Source organism: Hoplias malabaricus, chromosome 5, assembly GCF_029633855.1.
Source record: "Hoplias malabaricus isolate fHopMal1 chromosome 5, fHopMal1.hap1, whole genome shotgun sequence".
Lineage (NCBI taxonomy): Eukaryota > Metazoa > Chordata > Actinopteri > Characiformes > Erythrinidae > Hoplias > Hoplias malabaricus.
This window is the reverse complement of record NC_089804.1, coordinates 41,527,016-41,553,309: the sequence shown is the minus strand read 5'-3', so window position 1 is coordinate 41,553,309 and position 26,294 is coordinate 41,527,016. Positions and strand designations below refer to the sequence as shown.

Below are 26,294 nucleotides of genomic sequence, written 5' to 3'. Positions count from 1 at the left end.
CTGTCTTGTGTTTGTAGTTCTGTTGTTTGCTTTTAGTTCTGTCTTGTGTTTGTAGTTCTGTTGTTTGTTTGTTTGGTTTGTAGTTCTGTTGTTTGGTTTGTAGTTCTCTGGATTGGTTTGTATTTCTGTTGTTTGTTTGTAGTTCTGTTGTTTGCTTGTATTTGTATTGCCTTCTCCCTTAACTCTTTTGTCTGCTTGGAATATGTTGTTGTGATAAGACTCTGCAGCCCGTATCCATCATTCCACAGATCAGTTCCATTGATTACAGCCCTGTGATGGGGATGTATACGGATATAGCCGATGCTTGGCACTGGGCAGTGTGACTTTAAGAGCAAGGCTCCTGCGTGTACCATGGGAAATGCGTTTCTAAGGATATTTTGCAAGCTGTGCAGTTTACTCCCTGTAAGTCAGTACACCTTAAAAGTACATATATATGGATGTATAAGTAAAAGTTACGCCAGCATAAGCACATTGCAGAATCAAGGCTAGAATAATCTGTCCTCTGACACACCTGTCAAACCCTCCTCCTGTGACGCGCGCCAGGAGCGAGCATAGGCGCCTGCATAACACCCCCCCCCCCATCCCTTCCTCCCACACACACACACACACGCGCACGCGTCCCGCTACACCGCATCGGCCGAGTGCGCCGCGCGCGTCGCTGCCGTTCACACGGAGCGGGAATCCACGCGGATGCAGAACAGGTAAGAAGAAGGCGCAAAATGTCGGACTGTTTACCGAAATGTAGCATTTTTATTTGCCAGCCTCTTTTTTTTTTTTTTTAATGGCCGTTCCACCTTAAACGGTGCAGCATTGCCACTCGGGTGCTGGAGCTTGCTGCATCATTTAAGGTAGAACGGAAAACTCTAATAGGAAAAAGGATAACGAGCAGCCAAGTTCAGCCTTGTTGACTTTTGCGCGTTATTTCTCTCTTCGTGGCTCACTGAACACGGACAGCGGCGCTTTGGTGGGGACTGGAAGCAGGTGACGTGATGCTGAACACGGCCGCTCCGTGGCGTTCTCGGTACCGTCCTCCTCCTCCGTCCACACGGCGGGGAGTGTGCGGCGGCGCCGGCGGAGGAGCCTCTCTGCGCATCTCTCACTCATGCGGTTTCATTTTTGCTTGTCTGCGCAAAATCAGAGACAGGGCTCGGTCCCCGCCGACACAGCTGGGGTTTATCTAAGAAACAGCGCGGAAATAAAGCCTCCCTGCCTCAGACCATCATATGAACACTGAGCTGCCTTATTTGAATCTGTGAAGTTAGTTGTTATTTTGAAGAAGGGGATGCTGGTCGCGGGGGGGAGTGTGTTCTCTGGAGCGGCATGCGGATGCGGACAGCCTCTGGAAAACATAGCAGAAGTGAAACATTTAGCCACTTACTGTGTTTTAATGAACACCGACCCTGTGTGAAACCCTCAGGGTTTGGCTTAGTGTCGCAGGTTTATTGTTGTTATGTTGTTATTGATGTACGGCTAGCATTGGTGGCTAAAGAAGTTTATGCAGGTGTTGGAGTTTATCCCTTAAGGGTAGGCCTTAAGGTTGTGTTCCTTCCTTATCTTTTCTGAGAAAACTAAAATGGCTCGATGAAACTTGAAATATAGGAGACCCTCAGAACCCTTGCACTGTCATTACACGTTTCACACTGACACTGACTCATTACTAGCCTGTAGGCCTACACCCTTTAAAATGGTTCCTCAAGGGTTTCTGGTCTAAGACAGTGGCCCTGTGTTTATTTCTGATTCTGAACAGATATATCTGTAGGTATAAGTGATTATTTGCATGGTGAAATGGTTCTCCAAACAGGAGAATATGTTGTATATAGTTTTATGGAACTTTTTTGAAAATAGCTGTACCCCACCTAAATTTAAAATGTGTCTTACAGAAATATGCAGGTGTGCTACATATTTAGAGACTTAGATATATGTCTGGCTGTCTGGATTTGTTTTTTTTTTATTATTTGGAAGCCATGTTTAGAGTATCTATCCAATATTCAGCACCATTAGTTAGTTATGACACTGTAGCTGTTTACTTCCCTCTTTTTTTATTATATACATTTTGGGGACACGTGAGCCTACTGTAGCATGCCCTGTTTTAGCTATATATATATAAATAAAATAATATATATTTGGTTCTGTATATAGCACCAAGCTATATAGAATATATAATTCCAATATCGATATGAGCCACAGAAAAACTGCCAAGAACTGAAAGCAATGCGTCGTCCCCCACAAACAACAACCTCTTGGCTTTGTCAATATTAATATTTTATTAACTAATTTGAAACTTAAATTGAGCACTGAACTGATGGCAGTCCCCTGTAATGAACATCACTCAGATGCTTTAAATAATGTTTATTGAAATATTGAAAATGTGTTTAAAATTCATAGCATTGTTATTGTAACATTTTATACAGTGATATATATATTGCCATTGAATCGTCCAGCTCTAGAATAACCCATTGGACTACACATATGGGAGGGCTGCATTCCTGCCATAAATCCTCCAATGGAAACATCAACATGAGAAAAAGAAAAACATAGAGAGGAGAAACATTGTGGAAGTGAGAGCACATTTGTCCATCATGGAAATTACGTGAGGTTGAAGGGCATATAAAGGGCTGCGGGGAGGAGTTCAGGGGTCATCCAACTCCCAAAATTCAGTTATTATATAACACCCACAACTCCAGCCTGGGTCAGTGACACATGGATTGTTTGAATAGAGACACATTTATTTGCATAACACCATGTCCTAACTGCAAGTGTGCTTTTAAATCTGGTATTGCATTTTGTCTTGAAGACTTTGGGATGTCAGAGTTTAAATCAACTACTGATCAAATGGACAACAGCTTGAGAATTCACTTTAAAGAGGCAATATTCTCTTGGAATAGAGCATTCATTAAAAGTAACATTTTGCAATGTGTTTGCAAGAGGTTCTGTTTAAACTTGTCAGCTTTGGTTCACTTAAAACACACCCTGGTACATTTGCTCTGTTAGTGTGGTCCTCTAGAGCCTTGTTTCTCAAGCCTGGTTCTGGAGGCACTTTGCTCTGTACATTTTGGAGGTTTCCCATTTTTAACACACCCCCTGCAACACTCATTAACAAAAGGGTTTGATATTGAGCCGATTAGTTGTGATCAGGTGTGTTGGGAGCAGGAAAACCACAAAAATGTGCAGCACAGGGTGCCTCCAGAACCAGACTTGAGAAACACTGCATTAGAATCTATTAGAATGTGGTGAATCTGGTGAAATATTTGAACCTAGACCTTCAGAGCAGGCAGGTTTTAATTGGTTTCTTATCGAATTCTGGTGTGGTTCATTTCAGGTGTGAACACAATACGAACAAAACACTTTTGAATGAACCAAACAGAGGAGGTGATGTCACAAGATGCAACACGTAAAGACACTAGGTAGTACTTTTATTTAAATTTTTAGTTTTACAACTTCAAAATAATTTTGATGCTTAAATAACTAGTAACAGGGAGAACAGGGCCTCTATTGTTGCTACTCTGAGGTCAGCACTGCAGAAGCTGCACTATGTGATATTTGGAGGCAGGTGGGGAACAACCCCGACTCCCTTCCTCTTAATATTGGGATAGTGCTGTAAAAGTGAATTACACACTTCAACCATAGGGGAGCCCAGGAGAAAAAAAAAACAAAACAGATCTGCCCCCTAGTGTTCACTGGTGTGTGTGTGTAAATATCTGTTTCGCTGCACGGATTGGGTTAAACGCAGAGAACAAATTCCTGTGTGCAGCACCGTGGCCAATAAAGTGATTCTAATTCTAAAAAGTGAACACTAATGAGACCAGGACTGAAATGTAACACTGAATCATGTTCTTGTTTGGTCAAGACCAAGAGAACAAGACTACAGGTAAAAACACTGTGGAAGTTGTTGCTAATTCGCACTGCAGTTAGGGCACAGTGTAACAACCAATAACTCATGTGGGTCCAGAGCCTTCCTGGAATCATTGGGCGCAAGGCGGGAATACACCCTGGAGGGGGTGCCAGTCCTTCACAGGGCAACACACACTCACACCTACGGACACTTTTGAGACAAATGGACAAATGTTGTTACATCACTGAAAATCTAAACCTGCTGGAACGTGAACAGAAGCAAAATATTTCATAGTTGTACTTGTAAATAGAAAGCAATGCACCCCTTTTTAAATCTGGCTATTGAAATCATGATCAATGCAGTCAGACAAGTCCCGTTCTCCTGGCAACCACCAAACCCAGACTCATCCACTGGATCTCCAGACAGAGAAGCGTGATTCAATTCAGAAAACGTCTCTGCTGCTTTAGAGTGGTGAAGTGTTTTACACCACTGCGTCCGACCCTTGCATTGCGCTTGGTGATATAAGGCTTGGATGCAGCTGCTCGGCCGTGGAAACCCATTCCATGAAGCTCTCTAGACACTGTTCTTGAGCAAATAGAAGGCCACATGAAGTTTAAAGATCTGTAGCGACCGATTCTGCATGAAGTTGGCAACATTTAAGTACTATGCACCTCAGCATCCACTGGCTCCACTCTGTCTTGGCCTACCACTTTGTGGCTGAGTTGCTGTGGTTCCCAATCACTTCCACTTTGTTATAATACCACTGACAGTTGACTCTCACACACTCACACTTACGGACACTTTTTAGTCTCCAATTCACCTACCAACGTGTGTTTTTGGAGCGTGGGAGGAAACCGGAGCACCCGGAGTAAACCCACGCAGACACAGGGAGAACACACAACCAATAACTTTTGCACAAAATCAAAACATGTAGCCAATTAATATCTAGAAAATAACCTGCAAGGCGCAAAACGTATGACTCACAGGCCGCAGGTTTCCCCACTCCTGCTCCATAGAGAGAAGGTTTCCATATTTCATTACCGCCTGTAGCTCCCAGAGTCTGTGATCTCAGAACAGCATAGCCTCATTATTCCATTAACTGAACTCCAATATTTTTCCACCATGAATTAAACATGCAAACGACCCCCCTTCAGATCATATCTATTGCCATGTGACCTGGCTCCAGCCCATGTTCCCACCGAGCTGCACGCTTTGGCCTGAATGACCCAGAGATGGACATATGTCATCTCCTCCATTCAGAACACTGTTATATTTCATTCCAGTGGAGATCTGCTTCACCGTGAAGTGAAATGTGAGCTGTGGTGGTGTCAGTGTTTGCTGACAGAGGTTTGGTCACTTGAATGAGCGAGAAAGAAAATACTTTTTCATCATGTGCATTGTAGAGGACTTCTTTAATTATGCAGTGATAATGGTGACTGACTGAAGTTGACTTGAGTTTGAAGACATGGTATTATATGATTAATATATTAGGAAAAATTAATATAAGCTGAAGGCCAGTCTTATCCAAGGTAAATACTTACAAAATAAAAGTCAGCCTTTCCCCGAAATTAGTAAAGAACTGCGCCATTTTTCAGAGCAAGTCGTCATTTTTGTTGCCTACAATCTCCAGTGTCATTGTAAATAAAAATTACCTAAAGCCTTTAGCAACAAAACAGTTGTCACTCCATATATTTAGGTCTTCATCTTAGTAGCATTGGTGAAGAATGTAAGGCATCAATAACAAGATGAACACTTTTGACCACAGACCTCGGTTATTTGGTGTCACTATTCTCAAAATATGTCAGTGTCAGTGGCTGCTGGTATCTTCATCTGAGAACAGAAGTGAGAGACAGGTCCACGCACTGCATCCAGAGAACAAAGTCCACTGTTACAAAACAGCATCAAGCCTTAAAAGGAGTGTTTTTAGACTAAAATCTGCTGATGTGCTCAGTGTTAATGTTCACTGGCTCTGCACACACAGGTGTGTTAGGTACAAATGCATTTTAAAGTGTTTATGTGTAACACAGATTTGAAATTCAATATTTAAACGTTCTCCTGCTCTTTTTCAGTTTTTTCAACAAACAATCACTTAAATATTCAATCATTAAAAAATGGCAAGTAAGAACTTTTGTCCCTGCATTTGTTATGTGTTCCATCAACAAGAAAGTGCTGCAAAAGCATGTGGTTCTTTCTGTTTTTGGGGATAATACTGTTTCCAAAAGTATGTGTGAAATACTTTTTAAATAACCATGTAAATTGCCATATTTGTACTAGGCACAGTGACACAGCTCCAGGGACTTGGAGGTTGTGGGTTCAAGTTCAAATGTGGTGTGTTCTCCCTGTGTCCGCGTGGGTTTCCTCTGGGTGACTGTCTGTGAGGAGTGTGGTGTGTTCTCCCTGTGTCTGCGTGGGTTTCCTCCAGGTGACTGTCTGTGAGGAGTGTGGTGTGTTCTCCCCGTGTCTGCATAGGTTTCCTCCGGGTGACTGTCTGTGAGGAGTGTGGTGTGTTCTCCCCGTGTCTGCATAGGTTTCCTCTGGGTGACTGTCTGTGAGGAGTGTGGTGTGTTCTCCCTGTGTCTGCGTGGGTTTCCTCTGGGTGACTGTCTGTGAGGAGTGTGGTGTGTTCTCTCTGTGTCTGCGTGGGTTTCCTCCTGGTGACTGTCTGTGAGGAGTGTGGTGTGTTCTCTCTGTGTCTGCGTGGGTTTCCTCTGGGTGACTGTCTGTGAGGAGTGTGGTGTGTTCTCCCCGTGTCTGCATAGGTTTCCTCTGGGTGACTGTCTGTGAGGAGTGTGGTGTGTTCTCCCCGTGTCTGCATAGGTTTCCTCCGGGTGACTGTCTGTGAGGAGTGTGGTGTGTTCTCCCCGTGTCTGCATAGGTTTCCTCCGGGTGACTGTCTGTGAGGAGTGTGGTGTGTTCTCCCCGTGTCTGCATAGGTTTCCTCTGGGTGACTGTCTGTGAGGAGTGTGGTGTGTTCTCCCCGTGTCTGCATAGGTTTCCTCTGGGTGACTGTCTGTGAGGAGTGTGGTGTGTTCTCCCTGTGTCTGCGTGGGTTTCCTCTGGGTGACTGTCTGTGAGGAGTGTGGTGTGTTCTCTCTGTGTCTGCGTGGGTTTCCTCCGGGTGACTGTCTGTGAGGAGTGTGGTGTGTTCTCTCTGTGTCTGCGTGGGTTTCCTCCGGGTGTTCCGGTTTCCTCCCATGCTCTAAGACACACGTTGGTAGGTGGATTGGAGACTCAAAAGTCTCTGTAGGTGTGAGTGTGTGAGTGAATGTGTGAGTGTGTGTCGCTCTGGACCCACTGCCACCCTGAACTGGATAAAGGTTACAAACAATGAATGGATGGATTTACTCCTGTGTGTGTGTGTATAATATTAAGTAAATATCACTGTGTCCAGAGTAGATTTTAGTTTATACTTTGGCAAAATTTGTTTCAATTAATCTTCCTGCGGTGTCTTGTCACATCCGATCACATTTTATTAGCTATTTCAGGGTGCAGTAAGTTAGCAGCACCATTTGTTTGAAGTTTTCTTCTAGTATTTAAAGAGTAGTGTAAAAACAAGAAAAAGCAAATACAATACAGTCCCCAGACTCTTTTCAGAATGAAATGCAGTTAGATGCAGTTTCAATAAGTTTTATTGGGCTGCAGTTCCCATTATCCCCCACTAGATGCTGATATTTTGCCCAGTTTCCTTAACATTAATCAGACCTTTAGTGAATGGTTGAGCAGCTGAATCACGTTCCCCTTCTACTTTAACAAAAAATAGTATTATTTTATATTGAAATACCAGAAATACATGGTGCAAATATAAACAGACTTCATTGTGTAGATTAATAATGTCTAAAGATTTCATGAGAAATGAATATGAGTATATCATGTAGAAAACACACAACCAAACACACACACACACACACTCACGCATAATGTTATCCATTCCAACCATGTCACCCACCACGGTGCAATTTTCTGCCACATGGCTACATTTTTCATTAATCCTCCTCCCGGCATCATGTCCATATTGAAGCAGTAGCTCTAAGCGGCCGTTCCTTGCTGATCACGGCTGCTACTTTGGATACACACAGTAAGCCTGCAATTAAAACAGCATTAGAGAAACCTGCCATCACCCTCCTTTTCCAGGCACTCAGCAAGAAAAGCCCCTGACCGTATTGCAATCGATTTTCTATTATTATCACATGCATTGGGCCTGGAGGGCAGCGGCTCAGCACATTCTGGTATGTGAATATTAAAATGAAGATAATACAGCAACAAATTTATGATTAAATAAACAAAGGCGTAAAGAACATACAGTGTACACTTTATAGATTGTAGACACCTGTTATAATCAATTAATTAAACTATTTAAAGGGGAGTTAACACTGGGGTCTTAAGGAAACATCTGTGAAATGCTTTTGTCAAAATACCATAAGGATCAAACACAGCGTTGTTTTGCTCTGTCTCAAGTTTCAGCGCCTGTTCCTTTAAATGAGAACGAGCCCCAGATCCATTCAGTGCAAGAGCCCAGGAGTGAAGAGCGAGGAGCAGAATTTCTGGGTTATTTTAGCCATTTTCACTTGTTTATTTCTTTTCTGCTCTCATTAATACTTCTCTTTCTCTGAGCTTGTGTTTGTTTTGCTCCGTTTAACCTCTGCGTTCAGCAAACTGCTCAAGCTAGAGTTAGTCTTTCTCCTCTGCCGTAGGATCCAGCCTTTTCTGCTAGTATTGGGCCTTTAACAGCACTGACTTGTAGATTGGTGTGATGTGTTCATGTAACATAAAGGATGCATGGTATGAATTATAACATTTTTCACAAGGCTTTCTATGGACTTTTTGATCAAACTGAGAATGCCTCCACTGTATACTTTGTCCTCCCTCAGGAACATCCCTGTCTTCATACGGGCTGCTTCCCTTGCATCTCGTAGCCTAGCTCCAGATCATCTCACATTTCTCTTGCTGAAACTGGATGCGCACTTTTTCACTTTGCTGCCGTCTGTTTTTAGCAGCGAAGCAGCGCTGTTCTCCCTGTGGGGTGAGGGGCAAATCTGGGAGAAGGCAAACTTAAGAGTGAAGCCTGGGCCCATGCCTGGAGGATGTGCTGCATGATCTAGAAAGGTACCAGAAAAAGCCCTGCGCTGCCCTGCCCAGCCTTGTTTTTCCTCTCTTCCTCTGTCTCACTCTCTCTCATCCTGAATCTCTCACTCCTCACTCACTGACTCTGAAGATGCTGCAGCTGTGAGAGTAAAAGAAATAAGAGTAGAGTGAGCTAAGCCAAAAATAAACTTAAAGGAATAGTCCTGTGTGTTTCATCCTGACCTCAACACCTCCCCATTGGGTTTTAATGTGAATGTTTTATAAATCAAGTGTTTTTTTTTTTCTGTTAATGCAATGTCCTTTTTATATTCAGTGGTAATTAACTGTGTTTGACTGATGCTGTTGACTATTCCTTCAAAGATCTCAGTAGCAGTGCTCGCTCTGGTTTTAGCAGCCTGTGCTGTAGGAGACAGCTCTGGGGCCTCACACCCGTGGGGTAACAACAAAGAGCATGGCAAGACATTAATGGAAGACTTTAAAATAAAAAAAAGCCCCCAAAGACCACTCCGTCTGGGTTCAACTATGGATTTCAGTGAATGCCAAACCAGAAATAGATTAGCAGCTGTGCATGGGGCGGAATCAATGTGTTTTGGCCTCTAGCTTATTCACAGTTTTCTTTAAGTGGTCAAGGGTTGTCTTGCTGAAACCATTAGCATCTATCAAACATTATAATTTTATGCCTATTGTGTGAGCAACTGAGAATGGATTATTCAGCTACATCTAATCGACTTGTGTTTCTTCTAAAATCAGTGGGAAAATTGGGAGGCAGCCTCTATTTTTGCAATAATAATTTCTTCTTATAGTCTATGGGCTGACTTCAGGTTTTTCAGACTATTAAAGGGTGTCATGATAAAACGAAAAGTGTGTGTGTGTGTGTGTGTGTGTAAATATAGATATATAAGCATACTCTGATACACAGAACACACACATGCCAGCAGTTGTAATCAGCCGTATTTTTTTAAACATTCTTTCTTAAAATAGAAGTGTGACAATAGCAGATCTATTGTAATTGTTTTAGATATTTTTTTAATAATCTGCTTGAGAATGAACACGAACCCACCGTCCCACTCTGAGAACTTGCAGAAGGCTCCAATGGTTTTTAGATGCTGAGAAATGTCTGAATATTTTGCCTTATTTTGACTTTCTTCGCAAAATATTCTGACTTTAACTCTTGAAATATTCTGACTTTATTCTCTGTGGTTTTAGATGCTGCCACAGCTTTGTTTTTGCGATGTGCATAAAGTGTGCACCCTCCCCCCTTGAAATAGTGAAAGTAAACAGCCACCCCCTACCACTGACAACAAAAACTGGACCCCCACTTTCACCTGCGCCAGTTGTAAATGTTCTGAAGCTGAAATTATTAAGACTCACGCCACTATTCCGATTTAAATCTGCATTTCTATGATGATAGATCATATCATTATCATTTTTATTTTTATGTCAGTAATATCAGAATATTTTTGATGGCACCCCTGAGAAAGCCAGAGGGCAACCTGGGGTGTGAGAAAGGCTGGACTAGAGGTTTGAGCCTTGCTTTGAGAATTTGATTACATTCAGCCTGATGATCATTAGAGAGGTCTGACGCTGGATAATTATTTTAAGATCCTTAACTGTATCAACTCCTTCCACTGAAATTGATGGTAATGCCATCAGTCCAGAGAGTGCCCAGTGCTCCTCTCAGTGCATAGTCTTATGTATTTCCAGAGAATGCATGTATTCTGTGATAACTGATTCACCGTAGATGAGATTTCAGCTTGAATGACTGAGTGTTTATACTTCTCAAGTGTTCTGAGGATAGCTCCTGAAACAGGATCACTGGCTCTTGGGTGCCTGCCCACTGTGTGCCTCAGCCTGAAGTCATTAGTGTGAGGCACACCAGAGACGTCCGTTTAATATTATTACAGAGGACAATGACCTGAATGGGTTACAGCAAGCAGTGACTCCCAGTTTGGTGTTGCTTCTTTTTTAAATACTATGTGGTACTTCTGTCTAAATTCCAGGAAAATGTGTTCCATATTTGACCAAATTCTCTTTAGAACCTCAGCTGCTGTATGTCACAAAGATGGACAGATGATCACAGTCCTCTCGTTCAAGACGAGTGGCGTTTAAAGCAATGCCTTCAGCTCCTTTGACAAACTGACTTTGAGATAGTTCACATGAGAACTATTGATGAATCAATGAATTACCAATCACCAATGAACTATGACATTGTCCTCCTCCTTGTTTCTACACAGACTCTCAATTCTCTGAGCTCCACTGACCACACAGGAGCACTCTGTAGTTTTATAATGAAAGACTAAATACAGACTACTTTATTCCCCCTTTCCCCTGTTCTCCAGTGCTCAGGACCCCCACAGAGCAGGTGTGATGTGGTGGTGGATCATTCTCAGAGCTGCAGTGACACTGACGTAACTGAATAAGGTACTAAATAGATTTTAGAGCATGTGTTTTTTACTCTGTAATGCACTACATTTTAAAGTAACCCTCCTAGCACTGGAGACTGTATACACTTTGGGTCAAATCTGAGAACGTAGAAAGGTTATTAACTGTTAACAAGACTTTGCTTGTTCATGTGTTAATAAACGAGTGGTGGTTTAAAGCCTGAAGTATCTACGGCTTCAGCTTTATCTTTTATCCAACAAACTTGATCCAAGTCAGAGTCACCTTTTTCATCAAACTAAAACTGAACATAAAACAGCGCACCTTTTACATTAGTTTCTGTGTGTTTTTGATGTGCAGCATCAAAGCAAGTCTGGTGTCATTCATTGTGTGTTGCTGTTTTTATTATTTATTATTAGAGCTGTCGTGGTAAAAGAGTTTCCTGTGCGGCGATTTGTTCTGGATACACATTTACACAGAAGTGATGAATGGGATGCAATCACATGTTCAATGAGCAATAAAATCAATAAATCAATAAATCAATAAAATATCAGTCAAAAGTCCAATATAAATGATACAATTATTATTTTAGTTTGAATCCTATAGAGGGCGGCACTGTGGTGCAGCAGGTAGTGTCGCAGACACACAGCTCCAGGTGACTGTCTTTGAAGAGTGTGGTGTGTTCTCTCTGTGTCTGCGTGGGTTTCCTCCGAGTGACTGTCTGTGAGGAGTGTGGTGTGTTCTCCCCTTGTCTGCGTGAGTTTCCTCCGGGTGCTCCGGTTTCCTCCCACAGTCCAAAAACAGATGTTGGTAGGTGGATTGGTGACTCAAAAGTGTCCATATGTGTGAGTGTGTGAGTGAATGTGTGTGTTGCCCTGTGAAGGACTGGCGCCCCCTCCAGGGTGTATTCCCGCCTTGCGCCCAATGATTCCAGGTAGGCTCTGGACCCACCGTGACTCTGAATTGGATAAGGGTTACTGATAATGAATGAATGAATGAATCCTATAGATGTGGAGCTGTTTATTTGGTGTTTGTTCAGTTGAAGATTAAAAGTCAACTAAGGTAAATGTAAAAATCTTTGTGAAAACTGTGTTCTCAGAACTGAATTTTAATTTTTGAGATTTAAGAAGAAATTTCTTCATAAGAACAGCTGATAGATGTCCACTGTTATGTTGTTTGACTAGAACATGTCATGCTCATGCTCATGAGTAGGTTTTAAAGCATATATTGGACTGAATGTAATTGCTTGCTCCTGATTACATATGCCAGGGTTGCTTCTGCTGGCAGCGCTGTGGTTGTTGATACAGTTGAGACTAACAGTCATCAATATCGGTCAATGCTATTTGTCAACCATAACATCAGTTGGGCCCTGTATTTTATAATGAATTATTAGGTCAGCTATTAATAGTCTTTATTTGAAAAAGGTCTTACCACGCTGACATTTTATGGAAGAGAACGGAGCGTGCATTTGTCTGTTTACAGGCAATTTTGGTCTACACGAGATGCACTAGTCTCTTCCTAGACGTATGAATCCCCACACTTCACACGGCCACCCACACAGCTGCTGCACACATCTGTAGCTTCAGTGACTCTGCCTGGGTCTTTGAGGATGGACCACATGATGCCCCTTCCTGTCTCCAGGGACCTTGGCAGACTACTGGGCTGGGCCTGTGGATCACTGGGCCATGCATATGTATGGAGGACAGCGTTCCCTCCAGGGACTCGCTGTAATAGATTAAGGCCATAAATTAAGCATGAGAAGTAAAGGAAACATTGTGGTATTTTTTTTTTCCACAAAGTGAATGGCATTGAGGCTAATGATGAGGTCAGGGCTCGTATGTGTGAGTGTGTTTAATCGTTTTAGGGCTGTGACAAGAACAAGACGTGTGTGAGATAAACCTCTCAGGGTATAACTCTATGTTCTACTGCTATATTTGATTTCACCTGTTGTACTACTGTTACATAGTTCAGTCATAGATATAACCCTGCTGTCTAGGGGTTGTGAGCTTAAGTCCCAGCAGTGCTTCCACAAAACAGTGTTGGTACTTCAGAGGTTGTTATTCTGATATTATACATAAATAAAGTTCCTCATGCTTGCATTTGTCTGTCTTCAGTGGAGATCAGTTTCAGGGAAAAAAGCGATGCACTCCAAAAACTAGCCATTATTTATTCATGTGGTTTATTGTAGAGTCTGTTTGATTTATTGTCTTGCTGATGGAAGGGAATCCGTTAACACAGAGGCTTCTCTCTCTTTGTTGTTGCTCTCTTTCTGACCCCAGGGCTCCGTATACCCCCTGTGAAAGGTATTCCTAGCTGAAACCAAGGCCATTTAAGCTTTCTTTAAAAGGCAGATGTCTGAAGTCGCAAAACAACAAGGAAGTCTGCTATTTGGGTGGAGCACAAATGCTGACATTTCTGTCTGTTATGAACAGGGTTAAAACATATGTCACCTATTAGTGAATGTTTCATTTGTGTTCTGCGGATTCACTGTTCAGTCTGATTAATGATGTACTGTAATAAAAACTCTGGACTGCAACCAATAAAATTTAGAACACGATGAGCCAAAAACCAAAGAGAAAAGTTACTTTTATAATTAATTAATAATAAATAATATATATATATAATTTTAATGTATGGTTTGAATTCTTATCATTAAAAGAATCTATAAAGAAATGAAAAAATCATCAAGGAATAGATCAGTTTTCAACTGCAGGGAATATTTACACAGACTTGTAAGTTTCATGAACTTTTACATGAACTAAAAGCAAAATAAGAGTCATTTGGTCAAACAAAAAGTTAAATACACTAGGTTTTATCTGTACACTTTTCCATATTTGCATCAATTTAAAACATAACTGTAGTGAAGGCCTACACTGTCCAGTGCAGGAAGGCAAAGGAAAACAAAGTAATCCTTGCATTCATTCATTCGTTAATTGTCTGTAACCCTTATCCAGTTCAAGGTTGTGGCGGGAACACACCCTGGAGGGGGCGCCAGTCCTTTACAAGGCGACACACACTCATACACACTCATGTTTTTGGAGTGTGGGAGGAAACCGGAGCACCCGGAGAAAACCCACGCAGACACAGGGAGAACACACCACACTCCTCACAGACAGTCACCCGGAGGAAACCCACGCAGACACAGGGAGAACACGCCACACTCCTCACAGACAGCCACCCGGAGGAAACCACACAGACACAGAGAGAACACACCACACTCCTCACAGACAGTCACCCAGAGGAAACCCACGCAGACACAGGGAGAACACGCCACACTCCTCACAGACAGTCACCCGGAGGAAACCCACACAGACACAGAGAGAACACGCCACACTCCTCACAGACAGTCGCTTGGAGGAAACCCACACAGACACAGAGAGAACACGCCACACTCCTCACAGACAGTCACCCGGAGGAAACCCACACAGACACAGAGAGAACACACCACACTCCTCACAGACAGTCACCCGGAGGAAACCCACACAGACACAGGGAGAACACACCACACTCTTCACAGACAGTCACCCGGAGGGAATCCACACAGACACGGAGAACACACCACACTCCTCACAGACAGTCACCCGGAGGAAACCCACGCAGACACAGGGAGAACACGTCACACTCCTCACAGACAGTCACCTGGAGGAAACCCACGCAGACACAGGGAGAACACGTCACACTCCTCACAGACAGTCACCTGGAGGAAACCCACGCAGACACAGAGAGAACACACCACACTCCTCACAGACAGTCACCCGGAGGAAACCCACGCAGACACAGGGAGAACACGTCACACTCCTCACAGACAGTCACCCGGAGGAAACCCACGCAGACACGGGGAGAACACACCACACTCCTCACAGACAGTCACCCGGAGGAAACCCACGCAGACACAGAGAGAACACACCACACTCCTCACAGACAGTCACCCGGAGGAAACCCACATAGAAGTCCTCACAGACTGGGCTCAAACCAGCACCAGGGTCATGGCAGCGATGCTCCCTGTTGCGCCACTGTGCTGACCGATTGATCCCTCCAAATCCATGCTAATATCCATAACATGTTAGTGTTTCAGTGCATCCCTACACAGGGCACCTTTAAAATGGATTACTAAGTGGTTTGTAGGTTAATAATTCATATATTAAAAAGACATTATGTAAAAGAGGCTGATGGACACAGCTGTGTATTTGCTTGTTTTGAAATATGACGTACTTATAGGTTTATCTCAAGTAAGAATTTTTAAAATGGTGTGTTGCTTTATCCAGTGAAAGAGTTTGGAATCTCTGAAAAGTTTGTATGGTTTGAAAATGTCCAGAATCCATTTTTACTCTTTGGCCAGATTATTAAATTATTCCTCAAAGTAATCCATAGATGATTAGATTACTAATATTATCAGTCTATCGTTGTTTAGACCTATTCCTCCAAGTGACTTCTTATCTGATTAAGATTGATTGGTCTTAACAGTGAATCGATACCCCTGAGACCAAATTAGTGAAGGAGTCACTCGATACAACGCATTGTCAGATTGGAACACCTAGCTGGGTGTGACGTGTTTGTACTAGATATCTTCCATCCCCAGGGGCCTGAACAGCCACCGAGCCCAGACGTCCAATAATGAAACTCTGCTGGATGAATACACCTGGCCCTTAGAACAATGGCAGCCGTGTGAAAAGACCCCTAACAGAAACCTCCTCTGTCTTACACCAACACTGGAATACTGATATTAACACTTTAAAAAGTAGTGTGCATTTACAAGGGATATTTATTACATACATGACTTAAAGGGAACATCTCTGTTCTCTGTTTTGTTTATGTTCAGAAGTCTTTTAAGGTGGAATTGTTGTTTAGTTTGTAGCCCTTTTGGTATGTGTTTACTTTCATGCAGTTACCGTTCTCTCGAATATTCTCAGTTCCTACAGCAAACGTAAGTCAATATTATCCACCTATGGAGCAGGAATAGAGCAGCTTCCTCATCTTGGTTCATTCTCCACAATGCTATTTTACTGCCGTTAACTGAGGGAGAAACCAAACATACTGAACTGAGCCACTTGTTTTGTTTTTAACCGTTTACAGACACTGGAGCTTCGTAAACACATTAGACCAGTTTTGAGCACAAACCGACAGCAGAGCAGCACATAGTGAGGAATTCCTTTTGAATTAAATGTATTTTTTGATTAAAACGTGAATGTTTCCTTTAAGATAAGAGCCATAAAGGACATGCTCAAGTCACTTGAACAGACATTTCACTACAGGATGCCTGCAGTCTGTAAACTACAAATACCACTTGGTTTTTGAAATGAATATACGTTCCTTGGCTTTTAGATTTAGATCAGTGCCTTTTACCAAACTGTTAACAGAAGATTAACTTACTTTACTAATGTAATATTTTAAATGAGCGATTTTAAAATGTTTTTGTGGTGTTTTAGATTAGATTTTGCTCAATTTATTCTTTTTTTACCCCATGTTTTTTGGTAATTTCAGTCTGATAATGACTGATTAGACCTTCTTTAAAGCTAATAGTAGGCGACTTGTGGCTCGGGCTGGACGTTATTTACAGTTTGATACAGATGCCAACATTAAAACCTTCACTTACTACTTATTCCTGAGTATTATCCCTTCATTCTCTTCTTTTAAATAAAAAACTGGAGTGGGTGTGGCTTAAAGCTGAAATGAAAGATGAATTATATGAAGGATATGTGTGTATTTATTGGATTAATCAATATTTCAGACTACATAGTGAAATTTGGTATTGAATTACTTGGATATTTACTACTCTGTAGTTAGACCTGTCACAATAATCACATTATTAATTTATCCTACAATATTTCCTCAGTCATTTTTCTTTGTTTACATTAAATTTCCGTTCTTTTCTCTGTTCAAGAGCCGTTATGTTGATGTGGTTTGATTTATTCATGTTTTAAATCTTTATGATATAGAAAAATTTATATATTACAGTGTCCCAATGTTAATAACTACTTTTTTGCTAAAAATATACAGTATTGCTCTTTAAATGGGTGTAATTGCATTATTATACTATAATATCATATTATCAGTAGCATAAAATGGTTTTGAAAATGATAATTTATTGCAAATATTTATTGGGCAATATTTAGATTGAAACAAATAAATTATTAAATAAATGAAAGGCCTAATTTTAAATCATAAACGATAAAAGTATTGAGTTTGATACTCATTGCTTCTTTTGTTGCTTTTCTCATCACATTATCCACCTTTCCTCACTTTTCCGTTGAATTAGGCAAAAGCTAAAGCTGAAAAATTAATCATCATCAGATAAAAAGGTCAGTTTGATAAATGCAATTTCAGTTTTTAAGAGCTGCAGTTTGATTTATGTCTCTCTTTATTCAACACTGTTTATATTAATCTAAAAACACAGAGCCCATTAAACTGGCGCTCTGGCAGAGTTTAAGCTTTACATCTAAAAAAAAAAATGCCGTCAGTCAAATGCTTCCTGATCAAGAAAATATTAATCTCTATCAAAATATTAGTCCAGGAAAAAGTGTTTTCCGCAGAGTATTCTGTTCTACGTTTGTAATTTTTCAGGCTCGACATAACTCTTAAACAACATTTTGTTCAATACGTTTCATTCTCTAATACATAAAAATACATGTGGCTTGTTCTCTTTGTGAGCATCAGTCCCCATCCCCCTTTCACAGAGATGTGGATGTTGGCAGATAATAAGCAGCGAAGATAGAGCTGTTATGGTGAGAGCTACAGGGCTGAAAGCAGAGAGCTCCTTTTATTATCTCCAGGGGGCACAATGGCACTTTATCTGTTCGGATGACGATACTGATTTTGAAATACGGATATTGACCTGATATGGATATCGATTCAATATTTTGAAAAAGAGATATCAGACTCGGTTTATTTTGCCGCGTGTGTTTCACATACAAGGGATTTGTCTTGGTGATTGCACACGTGTGTAACATGTAACATACAAAGAAGTCGGACAGGGCCAGAGACTACAGACATGTATCAAACCAAGGGAGTCCAGAAAACTGAATAAAGGAAATGGCAAAAAAAGTGTTATAAATGTGCTATAAAAACTATTATATACCAGGAATTATGCCCTGATAGGCTCTGGACCCATCGCGACCCTGAACTGGCTAAGGGTTACAGTAAATGGATGAATGAATGAATGGATACCAGGAATTACAGAATTATAAAACAGGAATAAAGTTGAGTTGTTCATTTATTACAGAGCAGATAAACAATAAAGTGTAGGTTTATGTTTAAGATTTATATAGTATAATATAAAAATAATTTACCTTTTAATTGCACTATTTAAAAATCTGTGTTGTTTCAGGCAATTTTTATTTTTTTTTATTTAAAGAATGCAGCCAGTTCCTTCATTTTATTTTGCTGAAGATCAGATCAGGCCTTTAATGATTCAGTAGTGATTATCAGCATTTATCTTAATGAAATCTAGTACATAAATCCCACTAATTATGATATTTGAGCATCCAAAAGAATTAATGAATGTTTAACTCATTAACCTTTGAACCAGGAAAAGAAAATAAATCAGAAAAAAAGACAAAGGGGCTGTTGGCTGATGTTAGCGTTGTTAGCAAAAAAAACGTTAATAGCACACATTTATAAATGCTTTGCTCATTCAGAAATCATGTGTGAATCATTTTATTTTTAAGGATGGATTAGCAGAGGTGAGTTATCGAGCCTGAACTCTTGGTACAGCAGTGGATGTCCCAGTATTGCCCTCAGTGAACAAGGTAGTAAAAGGCTGGTCAGAGGAATACTGTATGTTTTCATCGTTTCTGGACATAGCTAACATCAGTTAGTAGCAAATTGATCTGAGTGATGTGTTCTCTCTGTTCTCTCAGTCACATTCTTAACATGTCCTTGGTTATGCGTCCTTAAACACGCGTCCTTGGAAAGGTGTCAGTAACTGTGCATCCTTCACAACACACACTCGATGAGTCTTTTGTGCTTTGTAGAAGAAATGTAAACATAATCACCCACAGCCAGGGCTGGGCAATAATTCAGCATCAATAAATGCCACAATATAAAGTATTTCAATATCTATGATGTGATATTTAAACACATTTTCAGTCTGTCACTGGCTGGCGGTCATTGCACAGCGCTGTCATCAGTTCACTGCCGTCAAAGTAAAGTTTAGTTTATATTTGATGATGATGTCATGTTTTTTGGTTGTTTTTGGCAGTTTTCCAGTGGATTTTATATTGTTCGCATCGATACCGGAATTATATCGTATCGACCAGAATTATGAAATATATCGTGATATAAATTCTGTCTGTATCGCCCAGCCCTTCCCACAAAACCGTTACAACATAAAAACAGCATTTCATTGACTCGTCCTGCGTAGTATGTTTCTCCTCATTGTTTAAAAAACCATACACACACAGTCCATATTTAAATACTGTTGGCTTGATTGAGGAACTGAGTCCATGACCATCCATGCTCATCTCTAATCACAGGGCCTTTTTCTCTTCCCGTGTATCGATCCCCACCCCCCTTTCACACAGTCCAGGATGTTGGTAGATAACAAGCAGTGTTAATAGGACTGATAGGATGGGGGTCACAGGGTTGAGGCCACCCTAGCAAGGGGACACGTGCTCAGAGGGGTTGTTATAGCCTCCAGGTGCACGTCAGGCATGGCGAGGCTCAGTATCTCTCTAATTTGAACAAATAACACAGGTTTACTGCCATTACTCTAGTGTTGGGGGCTGACTGTGGGAAGGTCAGCAGGGATAACTGCATCAGTGGAGACAGGCAGCGGCAGATCATTTCTTTTTTTTTTTCTATGGATGTTATACAATCTTTTACTATTGTGTTTAAACTGCCAGTCTGAGCTCTTTTTACCCTCTGTGTCATGCATTTATTCCCAATGTCACAGCTTCTTTGTGCATTCAGACAAAAGGGGATTGTGGGAAAAAATGAAGACTCGCTTTACAAAAAAACAAAGAAACCAAAAGAAACAAAAAAAAACATGGGCTTGTGAGGAGCAGAGGAAGTGGATTGGGAAGGTGTGTGTGTGTGTATATGTGGGGTGTGTGATTGTGTCTGTGACCATATTTCTTTTTATAAATATGTCCCAGAGCAACAGGAACTCATGACATTGTAAATGGCATTTTTTAGCCCTGTATTTACATTTTTAAAGGGCCCATTGCTGTTGTTATCCCTGTTTGAACTTGTATGTTGAAGTTATGGAGTTCTCAGAATTAATCATTTACCCCCCACTTTAAGGACATTTATGAAACAAAACCACATTTTAATTTTGTTTATATATATTTTTGTCAATTCACTGTCTATAAAAATATTATGCGGCCAATCAGAACAGAGATCATTTAAGTGCTTTTCCACTGCACAGTACCTGCGCCACTTGACTTTACTCGGCTCTGTTCTCTTCCCTGTTTGGTCCTTGTTTGGTTTTCCACTCTAAAGGCCTCCAAAAGGTAACCAGTGATGTCGTAAAACTTTGGAAACCACATCAGTGATGGCGGTAACGTTAATGTTGTTGTTGTTTTGGGACTAAACACAGCTTCGTGTCCAGTTCAGAGAGCAGTGGAGTTTTCCTGTTCCTTGTTGCTCTCTCCGGACCTCACTGGAGATTTTCATGTGGACTCAAAGGCCTTAAAAATACCTCGTGCAGTTCCAGGGAGGCTGAGTGGGGACTAGACAGAGCACAGATTGCATTATATTTCACTAATAGAAAAGCGAAAGAGCAGCTTGAAGTGGAGCAGTGTCTGTGCAGTGGAAAGGAGTGGTTACGTATCTCAGACTTAAAGGCACAGTCACTTAAAGCATTCTGTTGAACTGATCATTCTAAAGGATGAAAAGAGGTTGAAAAAATGACATGTGGAAATGAAACAGGACTTAAGTGGATATGAATAAAACTGATGGAAAATTTGGGCCTGTTGGGGATCTGTTAGGAGCATTTGCTTTTCATTAAAACAAGTGTGTGTGTGTGTGTGTGTATTACACCCATGCATATGTGTGAGGTTAGGTGTGTGTCTAGGGCTGTGGATGCTTGTTGCTGGGGTGGGGGGGCACTATCACTTGACAGATGACAGGGAGGAACACTGCTGTCCTGCACAAAAACAATAAGAGGAAAAATGAAAGCACTAACATGCGCGAGACGAGTCTGTCACTGTCTCTGACCCATGCTTGCCTAAGCGCTCTCTCTCTCTCTCTCTCTCTCTCTCTCTCTCCCCCTCTCTCCCTTTTCTCCTCCAGCCGGCAGATGGACAATGGAAGCCAGGCTAAAGAGCTGCTCCTCGGGGTCTGCCCTGGTGTCCCCTGTAGCCTTTTGATATTTAAACTCGCCCTGTGCCGCCCTCAGGGGGACGCCCAATTGTCCTCATTGTTCAGCCAAAAGTGGGCCAAGAAAGAAAGGCCCAAACCGGGGGGGGATAAGATGAACAGAAAAGGGGCAGGAGTGATCGGAAAGATACACGAGACGAGAAAATCGACTGTGACTGATGTTTTTGCACGGGCTTGTTAAATTTCTTGTGGGAATCGAGCAGTAATGTTAGCTCGGTGCGTGAGACGGAGCTCAGGGTTTGAATCCCAAAAGAATTTGAATGTGGACTTTTTTAGGCGAAGTGAATCAGCTCAGGCCTTGATTATATTTCAGGGTGTATGTGCATGTGTCTAGTGTTTTATATATAATCTCATGTTCATGAATAATCATACGTGTAGTGGATCAATTATCAAGTTTCTCACATTTGCCATTTTTTCCCTTTTAGAAGCAATAACTAATAAGATTCATCTTTCATTACTTCCTGTGTTTTAGTGACGTAATGTTTATCGTACAGTGATCTGAATAACTTGCTTTTTCACTTGTTAGTGTGCAGCTTATTGACTGTACATTCAGTGTGAAAAGAACTGAACTAAAAGCTGTTTAAAAATATATTAATAAAATAATGTAAACGATACTTCATTAATCTCATTCATTAATTAATTTTTTTGTTTGGAGAATCTTTCCTCTCATGTCTCTCTTGTGTGAAATCAGAATCTATTCTGCACCTCACCTCACAGCTCCAGTAGAAGGCAGCACAGATGCTGAAGTGAGATTTAGCTCCTGTCCCAGATGCACACTGTTGGCTTTTAGGGGAAAACAAGCCAAATTAAACACACCTCCATCTGTGCTACACATGGCACTCACTGAGCACTTCAGCATTGTGAGAGAGAGAGAGAGAGAGAGAGAGAGAGAGAGAGAGCATGACTGAGCTGCACAAAGGCATATCAGACAGATAAATGAAGGCTGTAAAGCAAAGCACTCAGCCTCTGAGACTGCAGCGTGGCATAATGGGCCTGTTAAATGAAGGCTTATGAAACTCACACACATTAGGAGCAGTCTGTGAAAAGATCACTGACTTCATAGTTATAATCAGAGCTCGAGGGGAAGTTGAATTGTATAGTTTTGCTATTTTGGAGTACGTGAAAGTGTAAAAATACAGTAACATCCTCCTGTAATATGTTCTACTGCAAACTGATGAACAGCTGTAGAGTTTATTCACAATTGTATTCCACTCCCCTCATTAAACTGTGTTAGTAAATCATAGATGTGTAAAGTGTGACTGGATGAACCAGGCTAATCTGGAAACTGGGGCAACACTTTAAATATTTCATTTGCGCAACCAGTGAATGAAACTATGGGCTCTATGTAGTGCGTAGTTCACCAAGGCATTCAGACCGTCCCATGGGAGGTAAAGGCTAAATCTTGCCATTAATATTTCACTGTCTGTTATTTGATATTTGCTATGTAGATTGACCAGGCCATTTGTCTTTGTGCTTGTACCAATTTACAGGTTAGTTTTAAGTTTAATATTTGAGTTTTCTCCATGATTTATGATATCTGTGTTTTCATTCATAAACCTGTCAGCTTTTCATTGGAATATCATATAAATATATAAAGCGAGGTCAGGAATACTAGGTGACAGAGTGCCCTGGTTGTTTAGCCTTCCATTACATGCAACGGCTACTCCATTTAAATGCAGTTTAATTGGGTCACGATGGACCAGGGGCTAATGTGTTCAGACAGTTCTAATGAAGGTCCAGTCTCAGCAAAGGTCAAGAAGTGAGGCTTGTGATTGCTCTGCATTTCACATCAGTGTCCCTCACTCTGTGTGTCTGTTGTTATCTGAGCGCTGGCATTATTTAGCCTAGCATATATAGTCATTGGCTGTTTCTGTTTATGATTGGTTATAAAATACAGAGACTGCTTGTTATCAGATGAGGTTGTGGACTACTTTCTTCTTCAATAAGGCTATAACCTAAAGGTCAGTGGGCTTTGTTGCTCTCTTTTGAAGGTCTTTACTGCAGGATGCTAATGTTAGCTGACCTCATATAGGGCCATCAACTTGTGCGAAGGGGACAACCTCCAGTCGCGAAAGGAGCGTTTTGTGGTATAGACTAATGAACCATGGCAGGTCAGCTTCAAATGTCAGCGTGCAGTATACGCACCAAGAAAACGCTAGGACGTTAAATTCCGATTCGCCATAACTCAGACTGGTGCTAGCACTAATGTGCGGGGGATAGGCAGGCCCCCTCAGAGGGAGGTAGTGGGCGGGGGGGGGCTTTCATCAGATGATATACACCACTTCTTTCACCCACGTGCAGTCCAAATTGACTGTGATTACTCTATTGAATATGTTCTTAAATGGTCCTTTTTAGTCATGTCAAATCCAACACATCAGTATTCATTTGAAGTAAATGGATTATTCCCCAGAGGAGATATCACATCAAATTGTGAGTGACGCTGAAGGTACTTTGGTGAAATTCCATTTCAAAGGACTGCCTCCTTTACAGAAATCCATGAATGAATATTAGCTGCTCACCAGTGGAACATGACTGAAAACATGAGATATTGAGTGGTATCCATGTTCTCTCACAAATTTCTTGTCTCTAAAAATACCTCCAGCCCTGGGGTCTGGCTTGGAGCGCAGATAGGTCACGGCGGGTAGACCACCTACTGCCAAAAGTAACCCTGCAAACTGTCTGACTGTGTGACCCACTCCCTAAATCTCATTTAATTACAACTAAATTGACTGGTTCTGCAAAGTAGGGAGCCTGCAGTGAACCATACACAATGAGCAGCCATAAGCCGACACTGACCCTCTGGCAAACAATTGACAGTTCACTCCAGCAGTGATCTTTCACTAATTCAGCCTGGTGAGTTACATCCAGATGAACTACTGTAGTATGTGATCGTTTCCATTTTGTTGAATCACACATACTTTATTCGTATCATAAAAAAACTTTATCTTAATCATTTAACCCCTAGAAGGCTGTTCTAATTTGTTTTTATAGTTTTATTATTTAACTTTAGTTCAACAGTAATATAACTAGGGTTGCACCACTTAAACATTTTCCTCCTTTAAAATCATTAAAGGTATTTTAAGGTACCCGTGTTTCATAGATGGAAAGTACACACACAAAAAAAAACTGTTAAAGGTAATACAGTACATGATGCAACTTAGGTTGTATTTTTATCATAGCATGTTTTTTTAATGTTCTCCCTGTGTCTATGTGGGTTTCTTCCAGGTGACTGTCTGTGAGGAGTGTGATGTGTTCTCTCTGTGTCTGCGTGGGTTTCCTCCGGGTGACTGTCTGTGAGGAGTGTGGTGTGTTCTCTCTGTGTCTGCGTGAGTTTCCTCCGGGTGACTGTCTGTGAGGAGTGTGGTGTGTTCTCTCTGTGTCTGCGTGGGTTTCCTCCTTGTGACTGTCTGTGAGGAGTGTGGTGTGTTCTCTGTGTGTCTGCGTGGGTTTCCTCCGGGTGACTGTCTGTGAGGAGTGTGGTGTGTTCTCTCTGTGTCTGCGTGGGTTTCCTCCGGGTGACTGTCTGTGAGGAGTGTGGTGTGTTTTCCCTGTGTCTGCGTGGGTTTCCTTCGGGTGACTGTCTGTGAGGAGTGTGGTGTGTTCTCCGTGTGTCTGCGTGGGTTTCCTCCAGATGCACCTTGTCGCTGTACCTGAGTGACTATATAAGTTTGTCCTGTTGTGGATACCTTCCATTCTGACTCATTCTATTGTGATTGTAGCATCATTTGCAAGAGAAGTCTGCCTTCTTTTATTTATTTATAAATATTTCAATTAATTAATTAATTCAGAAATGACAAAAAAATACAACAATTAACGAACCCCCAGTCATAATAAATATTACTTTACTTAATTACAAATGTGATTTCAGTTGTACTTCATAACATTTAAACTTTTCATCTGGACTGCGGTGCTGGACTCTCTCACTTCTCACTGAATGAGAGCAGAACTATAGCTTAGACCCTGTACGAAGTCATGGCTGTCAGAATGGATGATGGTCACGTTTGGCTGTGTGTGTCCCACCAGATGACGCGTGAGATACAGGGACCATGGTCAGGCCTCAGTGTTTGGTTCCCAGGAATAATAATCATGCCTGCAGGTGTTTCACAGAGGGGGGGTATTGGTAATTCACTGCATGTGAGGAGAGCGAACTGTAAGCCATTGACGTCTGTGTCAACACATTTTCCCACGTCTCCTAGGGGAATGATACACGTCAACGTACCAGTGTCCACTGCATGTTTTAACATGAATCTGAGAGGCTTTGGATTTGGTCATTGGATGAATCACCTATTCCTCAATCTACTGCCAAGTTTATCTCCCCAGCCTCAATCGCTCCAAGTCTCTAAGGAATATCTGAGGTTACAAATCATCATTAGTGTTTACACTCTGAACAACTGTCCTTTGGGACCAAAGTGGGGGTTCATCAGCTGAAGGAATGAGGAATGTTTAAAACCCAAGACTGCAACCAGGCTGTGATGATTACTGGATTAAATGTAATTAAAATTATTGATTTAAATTACAACTTAAACTGATTAGTTGCAAATGATGCATTATTTTTGGCAAACACATTTATATGTCTTTTTAAAGTCCTAAAAGTATCATTCTCTGTGAAAATAATTAGGAAAACTCCACTACTGGCAAAACTACAGTTACTGTAGAAATTGTTATATTATAATTGTTTTTTAAT

At 41.4% G+C, this 26,294-nt stretch overlaps 1 protein-coding gene across 13 annotated transcripts in view; it reads left to right on the top strand.

Annotated features, from left to right (window-relative positions):
- The first annotated feature begins 613 nt into the window (after positions 1-613).
- nfasca (neurofascin homolog (chicken) a) overlaps positions 614-26,294 on the top strand; it is a 121,530-nt gene continuing 95,849 nt past the window's right edge. For all 13 annotated transcript variants that reach the window (XR_010802606.1, XR_010802607.1, XM_066670619.1 and 10 more), the window contains exon 1: positions 614-701. The gene's annotated coding sequence lies outside the window, so the exon portion shown is untranslated. The remainder of the gene's footprint in view (positions 702-26,294) is intronic.